This window comes from Salvelinus sp. IW2-2015, linkage group LG28 (genome assembly GCF_002910315.2).
Source record: "Salvelinus sp. IW2-2015 linkage group LG28, ASM291031v2, whole genome shotgun sequence".
NCBI lineage: Eukaryota > Metazoa > Chordata > Actinopteri > Salmoniformes > Salmonidae > Salvelinus > Salvelinus sp. IW2-2015.
In genome coordinates, this window is record NC_036868.1 from 4,452,135 (window position 1) to 4,464,924 (window position 12,790).

At 43.7% G+C, this 12,790-nt stretch overlaps 1 protein-coding gene across 1 annotated transcript in view; it reads right to left on the reverse strand.

The window, feature by feature from the left end:
- LOC111954644 (dual specificity protein phosphatase 10) overlaps positions 1-5,518 on the reverse strand; it is a 56,978-nt gene extending 51,460 nt beyond the window's left edge. The window contains exons 1-2 of the mRNA XM_023974520.3: positions 5,413-5,518; positions 1,156-1,248 (exon numbers count right to left, since the gene is read on the reverse strand). The gene's annotated coding sequence lies outside the window, so the exon portion shown is untranslated. The remainder of the gene's footprint in view (positions 1-1,155; positions 1,249-5,412) is intronic.
- Positions 5,519-12,790: the final 7,272 nt, after the last annotated feature.

Sequence of the window (12,790 nt, forward strand, 5' to 3'; positions counted from 1 at the left end):
AGTGGGAGGTGAGTGAGTGGTGAGTGAGTGAGTGAGTGAGTGGTGAGTGGTGTGGGTGCTGAGTGAGGGAGTGAATGATGGTGAGTGGAGTGAGTGAGTGAGTGAGTGATGAGTGAGTGAGTGAGTGAGGTGAGGAGTGAGTGAGTGAGGGAGTGGGTGAGTGGGTGGGTGACTGAGTGAGAGTTGAATGAGTGAGGTGAGTGATGTGAGTGAGTGAGTGAGTGATGTGAGTGAGTGAGTGAGTGAGTGAGTGGTGAGTGAGGAGTGAGTGGAGTGGGTGGTGGATGTGGAGGGGGGGTGGACGTGAGGTGAGGATGTAGTATGAGTGGGTGAATGAGTGGGTGTGACTGGGGAGTGAGAGGGAGAGAGAAAGAGAGAGAGGGAAAGAGAGAGAGAAAGTGAATAGAGGGCCAATGTAATGAATTCTGCACCAGTTCACCCGAGACCAGCAGTCAGCTGTTTAAAAGAGGAGGTTGATGTGTCTCACTGATGTGTTCACTCTTATGAACCAGCCAGACCTTATGAATGCCCCTGCTGTGTATGTGTCTCGCAAACCAACACACACACACAACACACACACACACACACACCAACACACACACAACACACCACACACACACACACACACACACACACACACACACACACAACACAACAACACACCCACAACTATCAGGTGAGTCTTCCACGACACAGCTGTACGACACAGCACAACACACACACACTACAAGACAAATTAGTCGTCCCTGAGGGGCTGAGACTTTTGCCCACAGTTGACCGGTTGCTCCACTTCCTTAATGCATTTGGTCATGTGTACCGGGCACTCATTTTGGCATTTGAGCTGCAGAAAATCATCAAGCACAGACAAGATGAAGACTGAAGATTTTAGGTGGAGTTCATATGTCCCCTCAGCTTTACAGTGCCTTCCCAGATACAATTTTGCTAGTAGGTTACTGAAAATTAATTTACAAGGTGCATGTATGAGCTGTAGATGACTGATGATCCCTAGGGAGCCAAAGGGTTTAAATCAAGTTAGTCTTGTATGCTTGTCCCTCAATAACTCTGAGAGATAGCAGGCCATAATTAGAGTTGTAGGGACATGTAAATAGTGTGGGTTTGGTGCCCCATTTCCCTCAATGTGACACTCATAATTACCTCTCCTCACACAGACAGGTGTTAGTGCTCTCTCTCTCTCTCCTCTTCTCTTCTCTTCTCTTGGTCTCTCTCTCTCTCTCTCGACCACAGATGCTGTTGAGGTTAGAGGTCAAAGGTCAGCATGTGGAAAAGTTCAGGAGGGACTAAGATGGATATAGATCCCCAACAACCAGCACGACCACCAGGGACCAATCAGAAGCCAAAACAGTGTTGTGGTGTAAGCACTGAGGATGTCACCATCCATATCTTATGACCATTGGGTTAGATCCTTGGGATGTCCCTACCCCATTGAAGTTGACATTTAAAATGGTCAAGGTAAGGGTTATGGTTAAGGTTAAGAGTTAATGTTATGGTAAGGACCTCCCAAGGATCCCAGATAGTACTAACCCATTGGGCTAGACTAGAGAAATMGTGCCTAGTTGACCTGTTGCTGTAACCTAGTTATATAATAATGTTATGTTATTATAGTTTATACTATGTATGCTACTCTAGTTATATAATAATGGAGAGGTTTTCTACAAAAATATTTTACTTTGGATTTAAGTGACAAGCTCTCAAAACGATAGATTTCTTCTTTTACATTTTTTATCTTCYGTTTGTGATGACATTCTATTTCTTAATTTCACCAAATGCCATGGGAGATTGGGAAAGACAAGACGGTGTCTGACAAAGCCAGTATTATACAAGTATCACACACACAGCAGTAGCAGTCACCAGAGCAAAGGTTTGTTATGCCAATGGTTTGATGAGGCAATGGCTGAATATAATACCTCTCTCCCGCTCTGTTTTCCAAATAGAGAGAGAAGAACAAGCATCTGGTGGCTTGAGTTAGGACAGTCCTTAAGAGCTATTGCGTGTGGTTTTCCACGATCAATCATAAGCGATTATCATCACCTCTAAGAAGGGCCACTGTGCCAGTTGTCAGACATGAGAATGCAACATTTAGATACAGTTTAATTACCTGACTACAGCCAGGGACAAAACAGAAACCATACAGACCAGGTCTTGATTCAAGAGAAGTGTTTACCCTTAGACTTTGTAGTTAGTCAAAGGGAGGTAGTTGTACAAAAGAGTACCGTGTGCATCATCCAGCAGTAGCAGTGCTTGTGTGGCATTGTCAACAGTCTACAGGCAATCTGATTCTCAATARATTGATTTGTTTTTGTTTTAATCATTGATTTCCTTGCTGGTGGATTTTTACAGGCACTATAGTCTATCACTCTAGGCCTGAGGTCAGTGTAGTCATTGACACATGGATACATGTGGCACAATTCTAATGGCTGTCAACCATATCAATCAACCGTCCCACGCCATATCAGTGTGACCTATAGTGAGCCATGCAATGTGCAACACAATTCTTTGTCTTCAGTGTTGCTGCCTGACCCCTGGATAAGGAGCCATGAAGAGGCTCATACACATTCAAACTGATGTTGTCACTTTTTATGATAAAAATACAAGATATATCTTATCTATCAACATAGACATGGCTCTAACTCCTCTAGCTCCACAATGAGATAGCCAGCCTGCCAGCTTAGTGGAGTCTGCCACTAGCACAGTCAGTGTAGTCAGCTCAGCTATCCCCATTGAAACGGTGTCTGTGCCTCGATCTAGGTTGAGCAAAACTAAACATGGCGGTGTTCGCCTTAGCAATCTCACTGGAATAAAGACCTCCTCCATTCCTGTCATTGTTGAAAGAGATTGTGATATCTCACATCTCAAAACAGGGCTACTTAATGTTAGTTCCCTCACTTCCAAGCCAGTCATAGTCAATTAACTAATCACTGATCATAATCTTGATGTGACTGGCCTGACTGAAACATGGCTCAAGCATGATGAATTGACTGTGTTAAATGAGGCCTCTCCTCCTGGTTACACTAGTGACCATATCCCCCGAGCATCCCCTAACGGTGGGGATGCTCAGCTTCTAGTCATGAAATCTACGCAGCCTACTCAATCACTTTTTATAGCTACTGTTTACAGGCCTCCTGGGCCATATACAGTGATCCTCACGGAGTTTCCTGAATTCCTATCGGACCTTGTAGTCATGGCAGATAATATTCAAATTTTTGGTCACTTAAATATTCACATGGAAAAGTCCACAGACCCACTCCAAAAGGTTTTCGGAGCTATCCTCGACTCAGTTGGTTTTGTCTAACATGTCTCCGGACTTACTCATTGCCACAGTCATACCCTTAATTAATCTAGTTTTGTCCCGTGGAATAAATATTGTGGATCTAAATGTTTTTCCTCCTAATCCTGGACTATCGGACCTCCATCTTATTATGTTTGCAATATTCTGCTCAGACCCCAACCAAGGATCATCAAAAGCCGTGCTATAAATTCTGACAAAACAAAGATGAATTGAAGCCCTTCCAGACTCTCTCCACCTACCCATGGACTTCGGAAGTACAAAAATCGGTTAACCAACTAACTGAGGAACTAAATGTAATCTTGCGTAATACCCTAGATACAGTCGCACCCCTAAAAACATAAAACATTTGTCACAAGAAATTTGTTACGATATACAGAAAATACCTGGCCTGATGACCCCTGGCTGTCCCCAGTCCACCTGGTCATGCTGCTGCACCAGTTTCAACTGTCTTGCCTGCAGCTATGGAACCCTGACCTGTTCACCYGACGTACTTTCTTGTCCCGGACCTGCTGTTTTGACCCTCTCTCTTTCTCTCTACCTCACCTGCTGTCTCGACCTCCGAATGACCCTGCTGGTCATCTATGAAAGTTTAAACATGTTGAAGAACAATCTGGCCTTAATTGCCATGTACTATCTCCATCTGGCACAGCCGAAGAGGACTCGGCACCCCTCAGAGCCTGGTTCCTCTCTAGGTTTCTTCCTAGGTTCCTGCCTTTCTAGAGAGTTTGTCCTATCCACCGTGCTTCTACATCTGCATTGCTTGCTGGTTGGGATTTTAGGCTGGGTTACTGTATTATAAATACATTTGAATGAAATACACAGAGAATTCATCTTCAACAGTGCAATACACAGAACAAAATATATTTAATTTTTTTTTTTTTATGTTTATCTCACATAATATAATTTGAAAGTATGAATTAAGGTGTCTAATAGAATAAATGTGGCGAAAACGAGTGTAGAAATTAAATGCATTTTTATAGCTTTCAAAATATATTTTACAATGGTGGGGGAGTGTCAAGATGGAGGCACGGTGGCGTCAAAACATCACCCCCTTTCAGTCATCTAGTGTATGTATAAATCACTGGTCCCTTTCCTAATTGCTCCCTGTGAGGTTGAATTCTCAGACAATGTGTTCCTCCTCTGATGCACTCCCCTCTCTCTGCCTTCTCTCCCCAGACCAGCTGCACTGTGGTTTGGCTAACTAGCCTAGCCTAGCGCTCTGGTTATGTAATGACTGCAGAGCAGATAGACGCATAGAGCCACATCCCCTGGTCAACTGAGGCACTGACTGCATCCCAAATGGCACCCTATTCCCTATGGTGCACTCCCAAAACTAGTGCAATACATAGGGAATAGGGTGCAATTTCGGATGCAACAACTGACTGCATGCATGGCCAACGTTAAGGCGAGCTCCTACAACAGAATCATTACAAGCACTTATGTTTATTGAATTGGCACGGGGCCCAACCTGGAGCAAGCCCCTGAGACGTTAGACCATGAGAATGACGGAGTAGAGCATGTGTAGGGAAGCGTCCTTTAACACCCACGAAAGAGAATGACATAGTGACAGAAAAATGAATTACCATTGAATAAAAGTACATTATTCAAGTAGCCTTAATAAAATACCAGACATAGGAGGAGTGAGGTGTGGCGGGGGGCTTTGGACGTCCCAGAGAGCATTTTTACAAAACATGTAGCAACTGAAACATGAGTTCGAATTTCAAGTGGAAGATGAAGATAGTCCACTTGAAATACGATGTCACTACTTTTTAAGACTACACTCATGGACATCCTTTGATATACAAGACTAGAAATATAAATGGGCAAAAGTTGCATTTCACACACATGCACAAACACAGTCCTCTAGCCATTTGAGCTCAATTAAATGAATTAATGTAATTTCCCTATGGGTGAATTACGGTACATTCATTCAGGATATAAATATTTTTCTACCCAGATATCAAATATTGAATCACAAACGCATTATATTGAACACAAACATATATTATCAGACTAAAGTTATCAGACTAAAGTTTGAAAGGCTGGTCATAGCTCACATCAACACCATTATCCCAGAAACCCTAAACCCACTCCAATTTACATACCTCCCTAAAAGATCCACAGATGATGCAATCTCTATTGCACTCCACACTGACCTTTCCCACCTGGACAGAAGGAACACCTATGTGAGAATGCTATTCATTGACTACAGCTCAGCGTTCAACACCATAGTGCCCTCAAAGTTCATCAGATAGCTAAGGACCCTGGGACTAAACACCTCCCTCTGCAACTGGATCCTGGAATTCCTGACAGGACACCCCCAGGTGGTAAGGGTAGGTAACAATACATCCGCCACGCTGATCCTCAACACAGGGGCCCCTCAGGGGTGCGTGGTCAGTCCCCTCCTGTATTCCCTGTTCACGCATGATTGCACGGCCAGGCACAACTCTAACACCATCATTAAGTTTGCCYATGACACAACAGCGGTAGGCCTGATCACCGACAACGACGAGGCAGCCTATAGGGAGGTCAGAGATCTGGCCGTGTGGTGCCAGGACAACAACCTCTCCCTCAACGTGATCAAGACAAAGGAGATGATTGTGGACTACAGGAATAAGAGGACCGAGCACTCCCCCATTCTCATCGACGGGGCTACAGTGGAGCAGGTTGAGAGCTTCAAGTTCCTTGGTGTCCACATCACCAACAAACTAACATGGTCCAAGCCCACCAAGACAGTCGTGAAGAGGGCATGACAAAACCTATTCCCCCTCAGGAGACTGAAAAGATTTGGCATGGGTCCTCAGATCCTCAAAAGGTTCTACAGCTGCACCATCGAGAGCATCCTGACTGGTTGCACCACTTCCTGGTATGGCAACTGCTCGGCCTCCAACCGCAAGGCATTACAGAGGGTAGTGCAAACGGCCCAGTACATCACTGAGGCCAAGCTTCCTGCCATCCAGGACCTCTATACCAGGCGGTGTCAGAGGAAGGCCCTAAAAATTGTCAGACTCCAGCCACCCTAGTCAAAGACTGTTCTCTCTGCTACCGCACGGCAAGTGGTACCGGAGCACAAAGTCTAGGTCCAAGAGGCTTCTAAACAGCTTCTACCCCCAAGCCATAAGACTCCTAAACACCTAATCAAATTTCTAACCAGACTATTTGCATTTCCCCCCCCTTTTATACCACTGCTATTCTCTGTTGTTATCATCTATGCATAGTCACTTTAATAACTCAACATTCATGTACATATTACCTCAACTAACCACTGTCCCCGCTCATTTACTCTGTACCGCAACCCCCCTGTATATAGTCTCGCTATTGTTAATTTACTGCTACTCTTTAATTACTTATTAATTTAATTTCTTATTCTTATCCATATTTTTTTTTACTGAATTGTTGGTTAGGTTAGGGGCTTGTAAGTAAGCATTTCACAGTAAGGTCTACTACACCTGTTATATTCGGCGCATGTGACTAATACAATTTGATTTGATAAAGTTACATGGGTGAAACAAAAATACTTAAGCTTCAGAGTCATTAATTATAAACAACTATATTCATTTAGGCTATATTTTTTCAGCCAACTAATCYAAAAGTGTTTATTCAGTAACAAACAGTACAAAATACAGCAGTCACATTTGCCATTCCACAGCACACAGACTACAGCAATGAATCACGTACAACCGTTCAAATTTAAACAATCAAGTCACTCTCACCTTACAGTAAAGTTTCAGAGTATTTTATTCCTGTAATTCCCTGAAATTGAATAGTGCAGGTCATAAAGCACAGTTACAGTTGAAGTCGGAAGTTTACATACACTTAGGTTGGAGTCATTAAAACTCGTTTTTCAACCACTCCACAAACTTCTTGTTAACAAACTATAGTTTTGGCAAGTCGGTTAGAACATCTACTTTGTGCATGACACAAGTKATTTTTCCAACAATTGTTTACAGATTATTTCACTTATAATTCACTGTATCACAATTCCATAATTCCAGTGGGTCAGAAGTTTACATACACTAAGTTGACGGTGCTTTTCAACAGCTTGGAGAATTCCCCAAAATTATGTCATGGCTTTAGAAGCTTCTGATAGGCTAATTGACATAATTTGAGTCAATTGGAGGTTTACCTGTGGATGTATTTCAAGGCCTACCTTCAAACTCAGTGCCTCTTTGCATGACATCATGGAAAAAATCAAAATAAATCAGCCAAGACCTCAGAAAAAAAATTGTAGACCTCCATAAGTCTGGTTCATCCTTGGGAGCAATTTCCAAATGCCTGAAGCTACCATAGATTGTACTTTTGGAGAAATATCCTCTGGTCTGATGAAATAAAAATAGAACTGTTTGGCCATAATGACCATCGTTATGTTTGGAGGAAAAAGGGGGATGCTTGCAAGCCAAAGAACACCATCCCAACCGTGAAGCACGGGGGTGGCAGCATCATGTTGTGGGGGTGCTTCGATGCAGGAGGGACTGGTGCACTTCAGAAAATAGATGGAATCATGAGGAAAGAAAYTTATGTGGATATATTGAAGCAACATCCCAAGACATCAGACAGGAAGCTAAAGCTTGGTCGCAAATGGATCTTCCAAATGGACAATGAACCCAAGCATACTTCCAAAGTTGTGGCAAAATGGCTTAAGGACAACAAAGTCAAGGTATTGGAGTGGCCATCACAAAGCCCTGACCTCAATCCTATAGAAACTTTGTTGAAAAAGCGTGTGCGAGCAAGGAGGCCTACAAACCTGACTCAGTTACACCAGCTCTGTCAGGAGGAATGGTCAAAAATTCACCCAACTTATTGTGGGAAGCTTGTGGAAGTCTACCTGAAACGTTTGACCCAAGTTAAACAATTTAAAGGCAATGCTACCAAATACTAATTGAGTGTATGTAAACTTCTGACCCACTGGGAATGTGATGAAAGAAATAAGCTGAAATAAATCATTCTATTATTCTGACATTTCACATTCTTAAAATAAAGTGGTGATCCTAACTAACCTAAGACATAGAATTTTTACYAGGATTAAATGTCAGGAATTGTGAAAAACTGAGTTTAAATGTATTTGGCTAAGGTGTATGTAAACTTCTGACTTCAACTGTAGTTGWTCAGGAACAAAAGGCTCCATCGCAGGTTGTGACAACAAACATGAGTGTATGATGTCATCCTTAATCCTGATAAAGCTGGGCCCACTGTTCTCTGTTCCCAGGCAGCATGCAAACCCATGGCCTGTGAAACTGAGCTCTGTTATCCTGCATCGAGCAGCTGGAGGGGTGTACAGTAATCAGACTTGCGTTCCGCCTGTGTGTGTGTGATGTAGAATGTTGTTTGTGGTGTCAGCATGAACTTGGCAGAAGAATCGCAACAGCAGTTCACAGAAATGTACTTTTTTTCTCTCTGTATCATTGCAGTCTTTTGCGTCTGTTATGATGCTGCTCTTTGGCGTCCCAAAAGTTGAGTAAATTCCAACATCTTGCCTCCACATGAATGCAGCTGAGTTTTCCATGAATCAGAAGTTCAGTTGAGGCCACAGCTAGCTTCAGAGCTTATTACCTCCTAGACCAGGGGTCTCCAACCTTTTCTAGCACCAGCTACTTTAAAAACAAATCTAAAATGTTGCTTTCAAATAGGCACATTCTTCTCTGCTCCCAGTCCTTACTGTACATGAGATGTGTGTTCTGTCAATATACCTGTTCAAAATAATGGTGAAAAAACACCTCTAAGGGGCACCATTAAATTATTTTGTATTTTTGGGAATTCTGTTCTGTTTTTATTTATTTTTACTCTTAATATTACAATTATTGATAGAGGACCAACAAAAAAATTATGTTCTGAATCCATGTCAATGCTTTTTTTATTTAACCAGGTAGGCCAGTTGAGAAACAAGTTCTCATTTACAACTGCGACCTGGCCAAGATAAAGAAAAGCAGTGCGACAAAAACACAGAGTTACAAATGGGATAAACAAACGTACAGTCAAAACACAATAAAATAATCTGTATACAGTGTGTGAAAATGAAGTAAGGAGGTAAGGCAATAAATAGGCCATAGTGGCAAAGTAATTACAATTTACCAATTAACACTGGAGTGATAAATGTGCAGATGAGGATGTGCAAGTAGAAATACTGGTGTGCAAAAGACCAGAAAAACAAAAACATGGGATGAGGTAGGTATTTGGTTGGATGGGCCATTTACAGATGGGCTGTGTACAGCTGCAGCGATCGTKAGCTGCTCTGACAGCTGATGCTTAAAGTTGGTGAGGGAGATATAAGTCTGCAACTTCAGTGATTTTTGCAATTCATTCCAGTCATTGGCAGCAGAGAACTGGAAGGAAATGCGGCCAAAGTAAGTGTTGGCTTTTGGGATGACCAGTGAAATATACCTGCTGGAGCGCGTGCTAAGGGTAGGTGCTGCTATGGTGACCAGTGAGCTGAGATAAGGCGGGGCTTTACGTAGCAGAGACTTGTAGATGTGGATTTGGTGAAGAGTATGTAGCGAGGGCCGACGAACGACAGGTCGCAGCGGAGGGTGGTATATGGGGCTTTGGTGACAAAACGGATGGCACTGATAGACCGCATCCAATTTGCTGAGTAGAGTGTTGGGGGCTATTTTGTAAATGACATCGCCGAAGTCAAGGATTGGTAGGATAGTCAGTTTTACGAAGGTATGTTTGGCAGCATGAGTGAAGGATGCTTTGTTGCGAAATAGGAAGCCAATTCTAGATTTAATTTTGGATTGAAGATGCTTAATATGAGTCTGGAAGGAGAGTTTACAGTCTAACCAGACACCTAGGTACTCATAGTTGTCCACATATTCTAAGTCAGAACTGTCCAGAGTAGTGATGCTAGTCGGGCGGGCGGGCGAAGAGCATGCATTTTGTTTTACTAGCATTTAAGAACAGTTGGAGGCCACGGAAGGAGTGTTGCATGGCATTGAAGCTCGTCTGGCGGTTTGTTAACAGTGTCCAGAGAAGGGCCAGAAGTATACAGAATGGTGTCGTCTGCGTAGAGGTGGATCAAATTATCATCCGCAGCAAGAGCGACATCATTGATATATACAGAGAAAAAGAGTCAGCCCGAGAATTGAACCCTGTGGCACCCCCATAGACTGCCAGAGGTCCGTACAACAGGCCCTCCGATTTGACACACTGAACTCTATCTGAGAAGTAGTTAGTGACCGGTTGAGGCAGTCATTAGAGAAACCAAGGCTGTTGAGTCTGCCGATAAGACTACGATGATTGAGAGTCGAAAGTCTTGGCCAGATCGATGGAGACTGCTGCACAGTACTGTATTTTATCGATGGCGGTTATGATATCGTTTAATACCTTGAGCGTGGCTGAGATGCACCTGTGACCAGCTCGGACACCAGATTGCATAGCGGAGAAGGTACGGTGGGATTCGAATGGTCGGTGATCTGTTAGCACACTTAGCTTTCGAAGACTTTAGAAAGGCAGGGCGGATGGATATAGGTCTGTAACATTTTGGGTCTAGAGTGTCTCCCCTTTGAAGAGGGGGATGACCGCGGCCACTTTCCAATCTTTAGGAATCTCAGATGAAACGAAAGAAAGGTTGAACAGACTAGTAACAGGGAGGGATAATTTTAGGAAGAGAGGGTCCAGATTGTCTAGCCCATCTTATTTGTAGGGATCCAGACTTTGCAGCTTTTCAGAACATCAGCTATCTGGATTTGGGTGATAGAGAGCGGGGAGGGGGTGGGGGGGGGCTTGGGCCAGTTGCTGCGGGGGGGTGCAGAGCTGTTTGCCGGGGTAGCCAGGTGGAAGCATGGCCAGCCATAGAGAAATGCTTATTGAAATTATTGATTATCGTGGAATTATCGGTGGTGACAGTGTTTCCTAGCCTCAGTGCAGTGGGTAGCTGGGAGCAAGTGCTCTTATTTTTCATGGACTTTAGTGTCCCAAAACTTTTTGGAATTAGTGCTGCAGGATGCAAATTTCTGTTTGAAAAAGCTAGCCTTTTTGAAAGGGGCATGATTAATTAAGATGGTGAGGAAAGCACTTTTAAAAGAACAACCAGGCATCCTCTACTGATGGGATGAGGTCAATATCCTTCCAGGATACCCGGGCCAGGTCGATTAGAAAGGCCTGCTCGCAGAAGTGTTTTAGGGAGCGTTTGACAGTGATGAGGGGTGGTCGTTTGACCTATAACGGACGCAGGCAATGAGGCAGTGATCGCTGAGATCCTGGTTGAAAAGAGCAGAGGTGTATTTAGAGGGCATGTTGGTCAGGATGATATCTATGAGGGTGCCCATGTTTACAGATTTGGGGTTGTACCTGGTAGGTTCCTTGATAATTTGTGTGAGATTGAGGGCATCTAGCTTAGATTGTAGGACGGCCGGGGTGTTAAGCATATCCCAGTTTAGGTCACCTAACAGTACGAACTCTGACGATAGATAGGGGCAATCAATTCACATATGGTGTCCAAGGCACAGCTGGAGCTGAGAGGGGGTCTATAACAAGCAGCAACAGTGAGGGACTCATTTCTGGCGAGATGGATTTTTAAAAGTAGAAGCTCGAACTGTTTGGGCACAGACCTGGATAGTATGACAGAARTCTGCAGGCTCTCTCTACAGTAGATAGAACTGCTGAAGGGGGCGCCGTTGCTATCTTGACGGAAAATGTAATTGGGGAAGGAAATTTCAGAATTTAAAAATCACAAGAGCAATTTTGAGGTCTGAAAAAAATTATGTGCAACTCCCCTTTAATTGCGCATTCAGAAAGTGGGGAATGTGTCAGTGTAGTGATGTTTGTTAGGCTTACTGCTGCAGCACGTTATGGCAGCGTTTGCAAAAGGATGGCCACACAAAAATAATCATATCTTTGTCAGGTAAGCCTACTTTGCAGTTAACATTTAATTGAGTTTTTGCAGAAAGTCTGTCTACCCACAAGATGGTTATCATTACTAGCYCGGCTAACTGGCAACATACTGAGTGATAGACAAATGCACATACCAAGCAGACAGACTGAGGCAAAAGGAAATATTGCCAGAAATTAATTGGCAGATTGTGTTAATTTGGGCTTTTTAAGCCAATAGTGGCTAACCAGGGGTAGGATAATGTCAATGTGGTTTTGGTTGAATAGTAGCCAAGAGCTTGTTTATGAAAGTTTGCGATGGGAACACATGAAAAACATGCATGTACTTTCAGAATTGCTTGGTGAGCTACTCATACACGTTGGCTGCGAGCTACCGGTAGCTCACGATCTACCGTTGGGAGAACTGTGTACCGTGTCCTAGACCTAATACTGCAGCATACCCAGCCTCCTTTTCCCCTACGAACTACCACAGTGAACKCAGCTCTGTTACTGGCTCAGCAGGATTCAGAACAACTCAAAACTTAGCCATCGTGTGAGCTCTCCCTGGTGGACAATCGCAGAACTTGAGAAGTAAAGCAATGCAAGGAGAGTGAGGCCTGCAGTAGGGGGGGGGGGCGTGTGTTGGAGCAGCTGCATGGAAGGGGCGAGAGTAGGACC